Genomic DNA, 17,112 nt, shown 5'->3' on the forward strand with positions numbered 1-17,112 from the left:
GAGCTGTGCATAAATAAAATCCTGCAAACCTGAATGAACTGAAACTACATTGTAGAAATGAGTGCGCCAGATTTTTCAAACTATGCTTGTTTAGCATGTAGCTAAAATGCAGCTTAACCCTAACAATACACATGTTTTTATGCACTCTTAGTCACAAACCCTTGTTCAGAGACATATTTTCTACTGCTATTATAATTGCTATTTCTCCAGACTGGTGACGCTGACCTTTTGCTATACCACCCTAGCTATTATTGAAGTACCCCATGGGGTTCAGAGTAAACAGATGGGACACACCATCTATATAAAATAAAGTTGCTAAGACTTGATGGATAGTCTGGTTCTCAGTTTGTCTTTTATCTCAGAATGTCATTGTTAATAAGATTCACTGATCGTCCCAGCTGCTGACCTCTGACTTCTCTTTAGGGGGTGGTCTCTGTGAGCCTACAGGGAGAGATAAATATAAGTAAAGCCTCTTCCGCTGACTGAAAGTCCAGCTGATGATCAGCCGATGCCCTGCAGACTGATCAGAGGTCTGTGAGGTCATTTCAGCTCCTCACATTGGTTATTTTTCTTTCATCAAAGCAAACATTACATAGATGCACCAAATTAATTAACCAAAGAGATATGACTGTCATCTGAGAGTGGGTCAAAAAACCTGGGTCTGAAAAGTCTAATAATATGGACAGGACTGCTTATAGTGTGTTGCCAGTCTTTCTGACTAGTACACTACCAGCCTCATTCACCTTCTCACATGATGCTTTTTTCTGTGCATTTAGGTGCTTTACCTACCTCACATTCACATACACAGCCAATTTAGAATTAGCCTAAAATACAGTGCCCATAAAAATTATTCACCCACCTTGAAAGTTTCACCTTTTTGTTGCTTTAATAAATGAAATCACGTTAAAGATAATTTGGCCTTTTTTACAAGAATTTGCTAAAATAAATAAATCAAAAGTGATTGCACTGCTTTCAAACATCCTCTGATGTGTTTGTGTATAGAATAAACAACAAGGGGAACAGGATGCACCCTTGTGGTGAACCACTGGATGACATGACTTGGTTATCCAGAACCTCATTTACTCTGACAGTCTGTGGCCCTTTTTCCATTGACCGGGTGCCAAGTACTTGAACCATTCAGTGCTTTTTCCACCGGGAACGCACTCAGTGCTCGGCTGAAAAATAGGTTCAGCTCCAGCACCACAAGCTAGCTGGTCTGGACCCAAGAACGCAGAAGGCGTGACTCTGCCCGCTCAATTTAAAGTTTTCTACCACTATGTCACTGCATTGTGTGTATTACACAAGAAAAGCGATGTGATTTTCACGGCTGTGAATTAGGTTGGGCTCTAAGGCTGAACTTGCTGCTTTGTATCAGTTCATATCACAGATAAAAGGACACAGAGTGCATACTTGTCGTCTTGCTCATAATCGCTGTCTGTGTTTACCTCTGTGCTGCACACAGATGTTGCAGTAGTTTTGTTTGGACTGTAAAATATGTTTGCACCACAAGAAATAGAGTTTGCAAAACGGGAGCGTGTTCTGCCACGTTTGTGCCCTTCAACTTCCATTTCCAGACGAGGATCTGTCCACACTCATATGTAAGGGATCGGCTCGCGAAGCGCAGTGTAATTGCAGGCCCGTTCTTAAGTGGTTGGCCAGTTCATTGGAACAAACATCAGAACTAGCACGAGAACCGGCAGCTCGTCAGTGGAAACGTGGTAAGAGTTCTGTTAGTTAGGAAGTCCAGAATCCAGCCAGCAAGATCATTGCTTAACTCAAACTGATCTAAAAGCCTACAGATTAAAACGTGGTTGAATTATATTAAATGCAGAATCAATAAATAAGAGTCTGCCATCACACTCCTCTCCTTGGAAGGGTTTAAGGAGCAAGTTAAGAAGAATGAGTGTGGCATCTTTCACGTCTCTATGAGGCCTGTACGCAAACTGCAGAGGATCCAACACCTGCGCAGTGTTCCACAAAATCTCTGACCACACGTTTTAGAAAAGAGAGCAAAAATTGAAAATTGTGAATTGAATTGAAAGGAGCACAGATTATAATCCCCACTGTCAGAGTTTAACGAGCGCTCCGGCTCGCTTCCCTTGTCCCTAGATTACGTCATCGACTTTCCCCCTGCTTACAATGCTGTCCTAAGCTCCCTCCCCAGGCGTCTCAACCTCCATTCACACCTTTGTTCCGGTGACCTCAATAGGTCACTTGATACAATGGAGCAAAGTCCGAAATTGGTTTCACCTAAAACCACTGATTGTAGTGATCCACGCCTCCTTTCACACCTTGGCACATGCGATTATGCAGATGAACAATAGAGGGTCACAACCACCTCCAGGGGACTACGGGGTTTAAATACCTGGGTCTCTCTACCTTTTGGTTTGAGGACTGAAGAAGCCTTTCGGATGAGAAGTGAAACGTCTTCAAGAAACAAAAAGAAGTCCAGTCGCCCTTTTTTAAGCTCCAGAGACTACTATGACCTGGATGACTGAGAACCTACATAGACAATGCTGCAGGTTATATAGCTGACAATAAAAGAGAAAGTGCATTAATATAACTTTGTCAATAATCAATGGCAAGCATACTGTCATCAAAGCCAACGTGGTAGCACAACCACTGATAATGATTGCTGTCCCCTCAACGATAAGTAAGGTAAGTAGCCACTAAACACAAACAACCACTTAGCAATGGAACCTACCTACAACTGTCATAAAAGTCACACAAGCCAATTAGGGCTGCATTTATCGATTATTTTATTAGTCGAGTGTTCTATCGATTATTCCAATGATTAATCAAGTAGTCGAATAACAAATATGTTTGTCTTGTTAATGAGCAATAATAAATATTAAAAAGAAAAAAACACCTGAGCTCACCATCTCAGTAAAGGCTACTTTGTTCAAAACTGGGGGTTGCGTGCTGAACAGGTGACCGGGGATGGCCCATCGGGATGGATCGATCGCTAGTGCTAATGGCGGCGCCCGCTATCAAACTGTGGTGATGGCAAACCATTCTGGTAGTGACCTCAACATGTTGGATTTAAGGGTCTCTACCTTACAATATAAAGCCCCTTGAGGCGACTGTTTGTTGTGATTTGTTGTAAATAAAATTGGAGTTGAATTGAACAGGGGGAAAAAAGTCCCAGCATTTTATGTTTCTGTCAGCTAGCACCGCAGGACACAACCACACAGTAATTAACACCCACAAGGTACCTCACACAGGAACAAACGCCGCCAACAACGTCACTTACATAGATTATTTCGTATGCTCCACAAAGACCCAACACAGAATGAAACGCTTATATTTTTTTTACATCTGAGTGCTGCAGAATTTAAATGAAGCATTGAAGCAACAAATTTGTGTTGAGGATTTTTTTTATAATCGATTTATTTGAGTTACTCAAGGAATTGTTGCAGCCCTAAACCCAATACATGATTCAATCCAAATGATTTGGTGTTTGGTCACTCAGTGGGTGGTCCACTCTTCTCTCTTTGTAGAGTGGCTGTGGCTCAGGAGATAGAGCAGGTCATCTACTAATTGGATGGTTGGTGGTTCAATTTCTGACTGCTCCATTCTGCATGGCAAAGTATCTTTGGGCAAGATACTGAACCCCAAGTTGCTCTCCAATGCAAACGTCAGAGTATGAATGTTAATAATAACTTAGATTTATATAGTGCCTTTCAACACTGGATTAAAAAACAAAACAAAACAAAAAAACTAGAGGACCATAGTGTCTGAGGCTGTTTGTATGGGTGCAAGAGGTTAGACAAATACTGAGGGGCCAAAGCATTGAGGGATTTGTAAGTGAGGAGAAGGATCTTGTATACAATGTGAGACTTTAAAGGGAGCCAGTGTAGCTTAATAAGGGTGGGGGTGATGTTTTGTCCAACCTTCAACGCCTGGCAGCTGAATTCTGAACATACTGAAGCCTGTCCAGGGCTTTGCCAGAGATCCCGAACAAGACCCCATTGCAGTAGTCCAGCCAGGTGGTGACAAAGGCATGGATAAGGGTCTCTGATATAGAATCTTTAAGTCTAGAGATGTTCATAAAGTGGAAGAAAGCTGTTTTAGTGACCGTTTTGATATTATTCTTGAATGAAAGTGTGGAGTCTAAGACGACACCCAGGTCGTGAACATATGATGAAGGTGAGATGGGGGAACAATCTATGTCAATGATTAGGTCTCAGAATTTCTGAAGTAGGGCTTTGGAGGCCACAACCAAGAACTCTGTTTTATTACTGTTTAGCTTAAGTAGAATAAATGACATCCAGGTATTGATTTCATTCAGACTTGGTATACTGGGGGGGGCTGAGAGGAGGGTTTGGTACTAAATAAAGTTGAGTGTCATCAGCGTAGGAATGAAAACAGAAACCATGGCAATGGATGATCTGGCCAAGGGCAAGCATGTAGATGGTGAAGAGAAGAGGTCCAAGCACAGAACCTTGAGGCACACCTTGGTTAACTGGAGCAGAGATGGAGCGGGAGCCTCCCACTGTGACAAACTGTGTACGGTTGGAGAGGTAGGACTGAAACCAGGAGAGTGCAGTGCCAGTGAGACCTAGATGGCTGGATAGAAGGGTAAGAAAGATGGTATGAGAAATGGTGTCAAAAGCTGCAGAGATGTCCAGGAGAATGAGGATGCTGATATGGCCAGAGTCAGCGGCAATAAGAAAATCATTAGTTATTTTAATGAGTGCAGTCTCAGTGCTGTGGTGTGCTCTGAAGCCAAATTGTAAAGGTTCGTAGAGTTTATGGTTAGCCATATATTGCTGCAGTTGGGTGGCCACTGCTCTTTCCAAGATTTTATTAAGAAAAGGAAGGTTAGAGATAGGCCAATAATTGTTAAGGTCATCAGGGTCAAGACCTGGCTTCTTGAGAATTGGAGTCACTGAGGCAGTTTTAAAGCTAGAGGGTACCACTTTTGACTCCAGAGAAGAGTTGATGACGTCGACTATAAGAGGGCATAGAGTAGGTGCGCATATCTTCACCAACACTGTCTGCATTGGGTTGAGAGGGCAGGTGGAGGATTTAACCAGAGAGATTCAATTCAATTCAATTTCAATTCAATTTTATTTATATAGCGCCAAATCACAACAAACTGTCGCCTCAAGGCGCTTTGTATTGTGGGTAAAGACCCTACAATAATACAGAGAAAACCCAACAGTCAAAACGACCCCCTATGAGCAGCACTTGGCGACAGTGGAAAGGAAAAACTCCCTTTTAACAGGAAGAAACCTCCAGCAGAACCAGGCTCAGGGAGGGGCAGTCATCTGCCGCGACCGGTTGGGCTGAGGGGAGAGAAAGACATGCTGTGGAAGAGAGCCAGAGATTAATATCAATTAATGATTAAATGCAGAGTGGAGTATAAACAAAGTAAATAAGGTGAATGAGAAACAGTGCATTATGTGAACCCCCCAGCAGACTAGGCCTATAGCAGCATAACTAAGGGATGGTTCAGGGTCACCTGATCCAGCCCTAACTATAAGCTTTATCATAAAGGAAAGTTTTAAGCCTAATCTTAAAAATAGAGAGGGTGTCTGTCCCCCGAATCCAAGCTGGGAGCTGGTTCCACAGAAGAGGCGCCTGAAAGCTGAAGGCTCTGCCTCCCATTCTACTCTTAAGTATCCTAGGAACCACAAGTAAGCCAGCAGTCTGAGAGCGAAGTGCTCTCTTGGGGTGATATGGTACTATGAGGTCTTTGAGATAAGATGGTGCCTGATTATTCAAGACCTTGTATGTGAGGAGAAGAATTTTAAATTCTATTCTAGATTTAACAGGGAGCCAATGAAGAGAAGCCAATATGGGAGAAATATGCTCTCTCTTTCTAGTCCCTGTCAGTACTCTAGCTGCAGCATTTTGGATCAGCTGAAGGCTTTTCAGGGAGCTTTTAGGACAGCCTGATAATAATGAATTACAATAGTCCACCCTAGAAGTAATAAATGCATGAATGAGCTTTTCAGCATCACTCTGAGAAAGGATGTTTCTAATTTTAGAAATATTGCGCAAATGCAAAAAAGCGGTCCTACATATTTGTTTAATATGTGCATTGAAGGACATATCCTGGTCAAAAATGACTCCAAGATTTCTCACAGTGTTTCTGGAGGCCAAAGTAATGTCATCCAGAGTAAGTATGTGGTTAGACACCATGTTTCTAAGATTTGTGGGGCCGAGAACAAGAATTTCAGTTTTATCTGAATTTAGAAGCAGCAAATTAGAGGTCATCCAGGCCTTAATATCTTTAAGACATTCCTGCAGTTTAACTAATTGATGTGTGTCATCTGGCTTCATTGATAGGTAAAGCTGAGTATCATCTGCATAACAATGAAAATTGATGCAGTGCTTTCTAATAATACTGCCTAAGGGAAGCATGTATAATGTAAATAAAATTGGTCCTAGCACAGAACCCTGTGGAACGCCATAATTAACCTTAGTGTGTGAAGAAGACTCCCCATTTACATGAACAAATTGGAGTCTATGAGATAAATATGATTCAAACCACTGCAGTGCAGTACCTTTAATACCTATAGTATGCTCTAATCTCTGTAATAAAATGTTATGGTCAACAGTATCAAAAGCTGCACTGAGGTCCAACAGGACAAGAACAGAGATGAGTCCACTGTCAGAGGCTGTAAGAAGATCATTTGTAACCTTCACTAATGCTGTTTCTGTACTGTGATGAATTCTGAAACCTGACTGAAACTCTTCAAATAAACCGTTCCTCTGCAGATGATCAGTTAGCTGTTTTACAACTACTCTTTCAAGAATCTTTGAGAGAAAAGGAAGGTTGGAGATTGGCCTATAATTAGCTAAGACAGCTGGGTCAAGTGATGGCTTTTTAAGCAGAGGTTTAATTACAGCCACCTTGAAGGTCTGTGGTACATAGCCAACTAATAAAGACTGATTGATCATTTTTAAGATTGAAGCATCAATAATTGGAAAGACTTCTTTGAACAGTCTAGTAAGAATGGGATCTAACAAACATGTTGCTGGTTTGGAGGAAGTAACTATTGAAGTTAACTCTGAAAGATCAACTGGAGCAAAAGAGTCTAAACAAATACCAGCAGTGCTGAAAGCAGCCGAACATGAAGAATAATCTTTGAGATGGTTATGAATAATTTTTTTTCGAATGTCTAAAATTTTATTTGTAAAGAAATCCATGAAGTCACTACTAGTTAACGTGAAAGGAATACTCGGCTCTACAGAGCTCTGACTCTTTGTCAGCCTGGCTACAGTGCTGAAAAGAAACCTGGGGTTGTTCTTATTTTCTTCAATTAATGATGAATAGTAAGATGTCCTAGCTTTACGGATGGCTTTTTTATAGAGCAACAAACTCTTTTTCCAGGCTAAATGAGCATCTTCTAATTTAGTGAGACGCCATTCCCTCTCCAGCTTTCGGGTTATCTGCTTTAAGCTGTGCGTTTGTGAATTATACCACGGAGTCAGGCACTTCTGAGTTGAAGCTTTCCTTTTCAGAGGAGCCACAGTATCCAAAGTTATACACAGTGAGGATGTAAAACTATTGACGAGATAATCGACCTCACTGGGAGCAGAGTTTAGGTAGCTGCTCTGCACTGTGTTGGCACTGAAGAGCACAACAATGAAGGAATTAGATCCTTAAACTTAGTTACAGCACTTTCAGAAAGACTTCTACTGTAATAAAACTTATTCCCCACTGCTGTGTAATCCATTAAAGTAAATGTAAATGTTACTAAGAAATGATCAGACAGGAGGGGGCTTTCAGGGAATACTGTTAAGTCTTCAGTTTCTATGCCATATATTAGGACAAGATCCAGAGTATGATTAAAGTGGTGGGTGGGCTCCTTTACATTTTGAGAGAAGCCAATTGAATCTAACAATAGATTAAATGCAGTGTTGAGGCTGTCATTCTCAGCATCTACATGGATGTTAAAATCACCCACTATAATTATTTTATCTGAACTGAGCACTAAATCAGATAAAAAGTCTGAGAAATCAGACAGAAACTCTGAGTAAGGACCAGGTGGACGATAGATAATAACAAATAAAACAGGTTTTTGATTTTCCCAAATAGGATGGACAAGACTAAGAGTCAGGCTTTCAAAGGAATGAAAACTTTGTCTGGGTCTTTGATTAATTAATAAGCTGGAATTGAAGATTGCAGCTAATCCTCCTCCTCGACCTGTGCTTCGAGCATTCTGACAGTTACTGTGACTCGGGGGTGTTGATTCATTTAAACTAACATATTCATCCTGCTGTAACCAGGTTTCTGTAAGGCAGAATAAATCAATACGTTGATCAATTATTAAATCATTTACTAATAGGGACTTGGAAGAGAGAGACCTAATGTTTAACAATCCACATTTAATTGTTTTATTCTTTGGTGCAGTTGATGAAGCTGTATTATTTATTGTTTTTGAATTTTTATGCTTAAATAGTTTTTTGCTGATTTTAGCTTTGGTTTTTGGTGGTCTGGGAGCAGGCACCGACTCTATGGGGATGGGGTTTTGGGGGGATGGCAGGAGGAGAGAAGCTTCAGAGAGGCGTGTAAGACTGCAACTTCATAATGCAATAGTGCAATCCACTTCATAACTTGGGAGGAATTTACAGAGGAGAAGGAGGAAAAAGGAGCAGTGTGATAAATGTGGAGCAGGGGGGGGATGAGATCCAGCAACGGACGTAGAGGTTCCAGGAGGTGTCGATGAATAGTGTTAACTTTTTCTTGGAAAAAGTCCAGGAACTTGTGACTGAGTGTCATGATCCTTGGGCAATGGCCCGGTGTCTTGTGTTCTTTCGGTTATGTTTTGTGATATCTTATGTTTATTAATTTCCTTTTTGTGTAAATTCTTAGTTTGCTATAGTTTTGAGATTAGCTTGGTTTGTTTCCCTTTCTTGTCTTCCCTGTGTTCTTGTGTTTCTGGCGTCCGTGTCTTCCCCATGTTATCACATGTTTAGATTCCCTTTGTGATCAGTCTCCTCTGTCCAGTCCTCTGTGTTGTCTTGTTTTAATTTGACAGTCTGGTGTTCCCTATGTGTTGTGTTTAGTTTTGCTTCCCTTGTTTAATTAGTTAGATTCTGTTCACGTGTGCCACGTGTGCCCTGTGTTTCCTCTGTTTCCTTTCTCTCATTATTACCTCCTGTGTGCATTTAAGCCCCTGTGTTTGTTCTGTTCTCTGTCGCGTCCTCCCTCATGGAGGTCTGGTTTTGTTCCTGGTTTCCTGTCAGTTTAAGTTTTGTTACAGTGCCATTCCTCTACATTATGTTTTCAAGTTATCAACAATAAAGCCACCATTTAAGTTCAGTTTTGTCTTGGAAGTCTGCTTTTGGGTCCACACTGCTCATTCATGACACTGAGGTCAGGGGGACTTGAAGGATATGTTGGATCAATGGGGTGCAGTAACCAGTTGATGGTGGAAAACAGCAATCTGGGGTGTCTTTGCTGTTGGTGGATGAGAGAGAAGTAATAATGAGTCTTGGCCTGAGAAAAAGCATCTTTATAGGACCTCACCTGGTCTTTATAAGCCTCTAGACGCACTGTGAGTCCAGATCTTTTGTAAAGCTTCTCAAGTCGGCGGCTGGCGGTCTTTAGAACATGGAGTTTTATCGTGAACCACGGGGCAGAGCAGGTGAAAGAGACAGTCCGGATTTTGATGGGGGTAAGGGAGTTAAAGCTACATGATAGGGCATATAATGGTCAACAAGCCCATCAACCATGATATTGGGGGATCAGAGGCCAAATAGGTTGCTATCAGGTTGTTCAAGGCCAATGCACTAACAGTCTTGATGTTCCTGTACGTGATGGTACGTTTGGCACACGGCCTGGGCAGAGGTACCGGAACAGAGAAGCAGACAGCAAGGTGGTCAAAGACAGCAAGGTCCAGGCACTTCACATTGGAAGGAGTTATTCCTTTAGAGCAAACCAGATCCAATGTGTGGCCTCTGACGTGAGTAGGAACTTTAATGTGCTGCATGAAATTAAAACAGTCCAACAGAGAGAGGAATTCGCTAGCAAATGAATATTGAAGTCACCAAGCAAGGGAACATATAGAGGTGAGAAACTCGGACAGCTCGGGGGGGTAGATAAGGACAACCTGGCGCTGTGTGGATCCAGCCACAGTAACAACAAGACTCTCAAAAGAGGTGATGCTTGGTAGTCGTAGTTCTTTAACTAGGATATCGGCTCGGTGTATAACAGCTAACCCACCACCCCAACCTTTGGAGCGAGGTTTCTGAATGTACACAAAGCCAGGGGGAGTGGTTTGGTTGAGTGAGAGGCAAAGTTGGCAAAAGCAGCCATGTCTGTCTGTTAGGCAAAGGAAGTCAATGTTCCTGTTAATGATGATATCATGGATTAGTGGTGCTTTATTGTTGAATGAATGGGCATTCAGCAGCATGAAAGATGCACTGTTGAGAGCTGATCGTGAGGCAGATGTGACAGGAATGGGGCTGTTTATGCAAGCCAGAGGATGTAAATTGCTCAGGACGCGCCCTTTAGGTTTGCAATGAAGTCCTTGTTGCCTACTGGAGCACCTGCCAGACAGTACAGATGGGATGACAATATCCATGTGTGCATCAGGCAGTATAGATGAATTATGATGTTCTAAGCACACTGACTTGAAGGGGGAGCTTCGATGTATATAACGGGGACAACGTAGGAGTCCAAGGGATTTAATAACAGCAGTACAATCTGGAGTGAAGTGGCAGGACAGGCTGTGAAATGCTGAGACAGAATATTTCAGAAGTACCATGTCACCTGAAGAGGACGAGTTAGATACAAAGCACTTTGAAGTACACTGCTCAAAAAAATAAAGGGAACACTTAAACAACACAATATTACTCCAAGTAAATCAAACTGTCCACTTAGGAAGCAACACTGATTGACAATCAGTTTCACATGCTGTTGTGCAAATGGAATAGGCAGCAGGTGGAAATTATTGGCAATTAGCAAGACACACTCAATAAAGGAGTGGCTCTGCAGGTGAGGACCACAGACCACTTCTCAGTACCTATGCTTTCTGGCTGATATTTTGGTCATATTTGAATGTTGGTGGTGCTTTCACACTCGTGGTAGCATGAGACGGACTCTACAACCCACACAAGTGGCTCAGGTATTGCACCAGGAGACGTGGAGGAGGCCGTAGGAGGGCAACAACCCACCAGCAGGACCGCTACCTCCACCTTTGTGCAAGGAGGAACAGGAGGAGCACTGCCAGAGCCCTGCAAAATGACCTGCAGCAGGCCACAAATGTGCATGTGTCTGCACAAATGGTTAGAAACCGACTCCATGAGGATGGTATGAGGGCCCGACATCCACAGATGGGGGTTGTGCTCACAGCCCAACACTGTGCAGGACGCTTGGCATTTGCCAGAGAACACCAGGATTGGCAAATTCACCACTGGCACCCTGTGCTCTTCAAAGATGAAAGCAGGTTCACACTGAGCACATGTGACAGACGTGACAGAGTCTGGAGATGCCGTGGAGAGCGATCTGCTGCCTGCAACATCCTTTAGCATGACCGGTTTGGCAGTGAGTCAGTAATGGTGTGGGGTGGCATTTCTTTGGAGGCCCGCACAGCCCTCCATGTGCTTGCCAGAGGTAGCATGACTGCCTTTAGGTACCGAGATGAGATCCTCAGACCCCTTGTGAGACCATATGCTGGTGTGGTTGGCCCTGGGTTCCTCCTAATGCAGGACAATGCTAGACCTCATGTTGCTGAAGTGTGTCAGCAGTTCCTGCAAGATGAAGGCATTGAAGCTATGGACTGGCCCGCCCGTTCCCCAGACCTGATTCCGATTGAGCACATCTGGGACATCATGTCTCGCTCCATCCACCAACGTCACGTTGCACCACAGACTGTCCAGGAGCTGGCGGATGCTTTGGTCCAGGTCTGGGAGGAGATCCCTCAGGAGACCATCCGCCACCTCATCAGGACCATGCCCAGGCATTGTAGGGAGGTCATACAGGCACGTGGAGGCCACACATAATACTGAGCCTCATTTTGACTTGTTTTAAGGACATTACATCAAAGTTGGATCAGCCTGTAGTGTGTTTTTCCACTTTAATTTTGTGTGTGACTCCAAATCCAGGCCTCCATTGGTTAATAAATTTGATTTCCATTAATGATTTTTGTGTGATTTTGTTGTCAGCACATTCAACTTTGTACAGAACAAAGTATTCAATGAGAAGATTTCATTCATTCAGATCTAGGATGTGTTATTTAAGTGTTCCCTTTTTTTTTTTTTTGAACAGTGTAGAAAACAGTGCTTGTATGAATGTGTGTGTGAACTGATAAATGCAAACAAAAAAGTGTTTGAGTGCTCAGCTAGAGTAGAAAAGTGCTGTATAAGAATTAGTCCATTTACCAACCAACCTCAAGTGTTGTAGTACTCGAGATCGGTCTTGGTCTCGAGACCGGTCTTGAGACCGCTTTTTGATGGTCTCGGTCTTGTCATGGACTCGACCGCATTTGGTCTCAGTCTTGTCATGGACTCGGACATTGCGGACTCGAGATTTTATTTCAAGACCAGTCAAGACCACAGCTCTGGAAATATCACTAAATTACCAGAATACTGTCCAATTTATTTGTTAACATCCTTGCATTTATTAGATGCAAAACGTACTGATTCAAATCCAACAAAGATTGCGCTCCTCTGCCTCTCAAAGGAGTTATTATTATTGTATATCTTACAATATAAAGCGCCTGAGGCAACTGTTTGCTGTGATTTGGCACTATATAAATAAAATTGAATTGAATTGAATAGAAAACAACACTACTGTTCCATCATGCTCTAGTTGGGCTTCTCATTGTGTGCAAGTGAAAAAATCTGACAAGACAGTTCAGCCAAGCACAGATTTCAGGAAAATGAACAATGTTATAAAATCTGATTCATTCTCTTTGCCTTGTATGGACAAAGTGGGCTTGGCTAATTTTGTTTGCAAGTTTAACCTATTGAAGGGGTATTCATAGGTACCCTTAACGAAATTTGTTAAAGGTCATTCCTTTTGACCTAAGAAATGCTCCAGCTACTTTCCAGAGGTTAATGAGCAATGTAGTGGCAGGACTAGAGGCTGTGCTGTTTACCTTGACAATGTTGTCAGTGAGCAGGATTATGGCTTCACACTGAGAAAGAGTGTACAAATGCAATGTTTGCTTTGAGAGTGTTGATGGACATAGAAGGTCAGAAGGAGCTTTACGGTGTCTTTGTGAAAGTTGATGATAGGGTGCCACAAGAGGAACTGTGGTCCTCTGTGAGGAAGTCAGGAGTGGCAGAGAAGTATGTGATGGTGGTGCAGGACATGTATGAGGACAGAGATACAGGGGTGAGGTGTGTGGTAGGAGCGACAGATGGGTTCAAGGTGGGGGTGGGATTATATCAGTGATCTGCTCTGAGCCCCTTCTTTTTTGCAGTGGTGATGGACAGATTGACAGATGAGGTCAGGTAGGAGTCTCCATGGACTATGATGTTTGCAGACGACATTGCGGTCTGTAGTGAGAGTGGGGAGCAGGCGGGAAAGAGCCTGTAGAGGTGGAGGTATGCACTGGAGAAGAGGAATAAAAGTCAGTATAAGCAAGACAGAATACATGTGTGAATGAGAGGGAGACAGATGTAACAGTGAAGCTGCAAGGAGGGAGTCAAGGGAGTCAAGCCCTTCTGATTTGAGGCTTTCTTTTTCAGAGGAGCCACAGTATCCAGAGTCATACGCAGTGAGGATGTAAAACTACTGACAACATAATCAACCTCAAACTTAGTTACAGCACTTTCAAAAAGACCTCTACTGTAACTAAATTTATTCCCCACTGTTTTGTAATCCAGTATTGTAAATTTAAATGTTATTAAGAAATGATCAGACAAAGGGGGGTTCAGGGAATACATTCAAATGTTCAGGTTCTATGCCATATAACAAGATCCAGAGTGTGATTAAAGGGGCGGCTGGGCTCGTTTACATTTTGAAAGAAGTCCAATTAATCTAATAGTAGATTAAATGCAGTGTTGAGGCTCTCGCATTCAGCATCTACATGGATGTTAAAATCATCCACTATAATAATTATTATAATATTATAGTATTATAATAACAGAGACCAACATACACTTTTGACATTGAACAAAAGGATGGCAGGGCTATACACACAGAGGGCTGATTAGACAACAGGAGACAGGTGAATAGAGCCCAGCTGAACAAAAGAAACACAAGTGAGAACTTGTGAGATTTTTGTGATAGGGGTTAAGTTGGGGTTAGTTAGTGCTACAGAAGAGGATCGATTTTAAGATTTTATTGCTTACTTTTAAAGCCTTAAACGGACTGGCACCTTTGTATCTGTCTGAGCTGCTTCACTGTCACACCCCTGTAAGAGCTCTGAGGTCATCGAACCAGCTGCTCTTACAGAGGCCTAAAACTAGACTAAAACAGAGAGGTGATCGAGCTTTTGCAGCAGCAGCACCAAAGCTATGGAACGATCTACCTCTCCATATCCGCACAGCTCAGACGATACACACATTTAAATCTCTATTAAAAACATTTCTTTTCCTTGGCATTTGGCTGCAGTGCTACCTCCTTTTAGATGATTGTTTTATGGTATTTTATGGTACTTGTTTTAAACGTTTTAATTTTTAATTTTCTTATGTTATTTATTGTTCTTAATGTTTTTATTTATTTATTTTTATTTTATTATTTTATTTATTTATTTATATATTTTTATTTTTATTTAGTATAGTCCTTGGGGTTACAGATCTTGTACAGCACTTTGGTCAACGTCGTTGTTTTAAATGTGCTTTATAAATAAACTTGACTTGACTTGACTTGAGTGTAAAGGGAGCAATAGTTTGTGTCAGATAATTTCAAATGCAACATTTCTGTCAGCTCAACAAATGTAAACACACACAAAAACACACAAGCTGTTTGTGTGCAGTTTGGCAGACAGTGTGTCTGCAAGCTGAAGGGTCCAGCTGCTGTATTTCCCAAAATGAGAGAGAAGCTCACTCTGAGATGACAATAAATTTAATCTACCGTATTTTTCGGACTATAAGCCGCTACTTTTTTCCCACGTTTTGAACCATGCGGCTTATAGCCCGGTGCGGCGTTTCTGTGGATTTTTCTTTAACCACCAGGGGGCTCTTTAGCAGGATATGAATCATGGGACGTCAAAGTTGGAAATCAAAGAAGAAAGCGCCAACAAGTGCTAGCAGCAGGCACAAAAGAGATTTTTTTCAAACTCCCTCATCATGGAAACCACAAAAAGAACTTCCTATGATGCCGCTTTTAAGTTGAGGGCTATCGACCTGGCACTACAGGAGGGAAATAGAGCCGCTGCACGTAAGCTCGGCGTGAACGAATCAATGGTGAATTGACTTGTTATAACTCAAATTTGGGGTTGTCTGTCCCCCTCTGCTGAGTGCCGAGTAATTGTGGAAAACCGAGAGCGGCGGAGATACCAGCGGCTTATAGCCCGGTGCGGCTTATATATGTACGTTTCCAGTTTTTTCCAAAAAATTTGTAGGTGCGGCTTATAGTATGGTGCGCTCTATAGTCCGGAAAATACGGTAATCAGTTAGGTAACATCAAGTGTAGCAGAGATTCATTTACTGAATGCAACCTTTATACCAAATGCATACTATCAGTATAAAGACATTATAAACAGTTTACTGCTGTCAGTGTAGGGGATGAAAATCAGCTAAGATAGCTCAATACATCTGTTTCCATCTTGTTGAATTCAGTTCATCCACAAAGAGCAGTAAACCTCAGAGCAGCGCCAGCACGTCAGCTGATCTCAGCCTGTACACAAAGAAAATCAATAAAAAGTTGCAATTATTTTCCACACATGGAGCCACTACAAATGGTAAATGGACTAGTTGTTATACAGCACTTTTCTGCTCTAGATGAGCACTCAAAGCACTTTATGCAACATGTTTGCATTCACACACATTCATACAAGCACTGTTTTCTATTTCAAAGTGCTTTCTATCTAAGATTCATACTCTCACAGTTGCATTGGAGAGCAGCTTGGGGTTCAGTATTTTGGCAACAGAAAATAGCTAGTTTCAATTGCCTTTCACTGCTTGTGTCCTATATAGTAGATTCAAGCTGAGTACATTCATTACAATTAGAATTTAGATTGGAATAACTTTTGTTTTAATATGATTTTACTATTATATTAATATAGCACAAGGTTTAGTTAGATTTGCACAAAAATAGAAAGACAATTCCTCCAAAGAGCTACTTTTACTTTCTCACTTTGAGGCCATTCCAGAGCCACTTTTACTTGAATAAACAATTTGATTCAGTACTTCAGCTTTGACTGGAGTATTTTTTAACACAATTATCTGTACTTCTACTCAAGTAAAGATGGTCTGAACTTTTGTCACCTCTGGACATGACCTTGGACTGGTATTTATGGACTATGTATGATTCTAAATTGGTCGTGTGGGCTTTCATGCCTTTTATCTGCAAATACATGAAATTCAATGACCTGCATGTGACTTCATGAACACTAGATGAATGGAGGCTGTGTTAAATGTCCAAACCTAGTTGTTAAGGTGGTGAACGGATAATCCCTCAACTTGCACAGCTGCACTAAACACAACAGACAACTAAAGGCGTCTGCAAAAATATGGAAATAACCTTAAAGTCTTTATACCTTTCCATAATAAACGTGTCATTGTTTTAAGTTGTACATTTTACTTCCCCACTTGTGAAAGATTATTAAAGCTGTTGCTGCGCTTTCTGGTCTGATGAAAAAGATGAAGTCATTTGGCCGAAAATTTACAAATTTAAAACTTATGAATACCTTTTTCTCACACCATCATCACATCCGTTTATTACGTTTTATTATCTTATGAGAACGGAAACCGACATAAACCAACTTATTTGAAGAATTTACTCAATACAGCCGTAAAGAGGCTCAAAGCAGTCACTTTTTTTTTCGTTTGTAATGGAGTATTTGCATATTGCGATATTAAGTAAAGCGCTCCACTTTGCCAAACTCCAAATACCATAACAACGCATCTCCGGTCAAATGCACGCAGGGAGCCGTAGTCTTTTGAGACTGATATGAAAACGGCGCTCTACGATGCTTGAACTATATTTCCCATCGTGCCACGCGTTTTTTCTTCCCTCTTTCCTTCCTTCCTGCAGTT

Source organism: Archocentrus centrarchus, chromosome 4 (genome assembly GCF_007364275.1).
Source record: "Archocentrus centrarchus isolate MPI-CPG fArcCen1 chromosome 4, fArcCen1, whole genome shotgun sequence".
NCBI classification, from domain to species: Eukaryota; Metazoa; Chordata; class Actinopteri; order Cichliformes; family Cichlidae; genus Archocentrus; species Archocentrus centrarchus.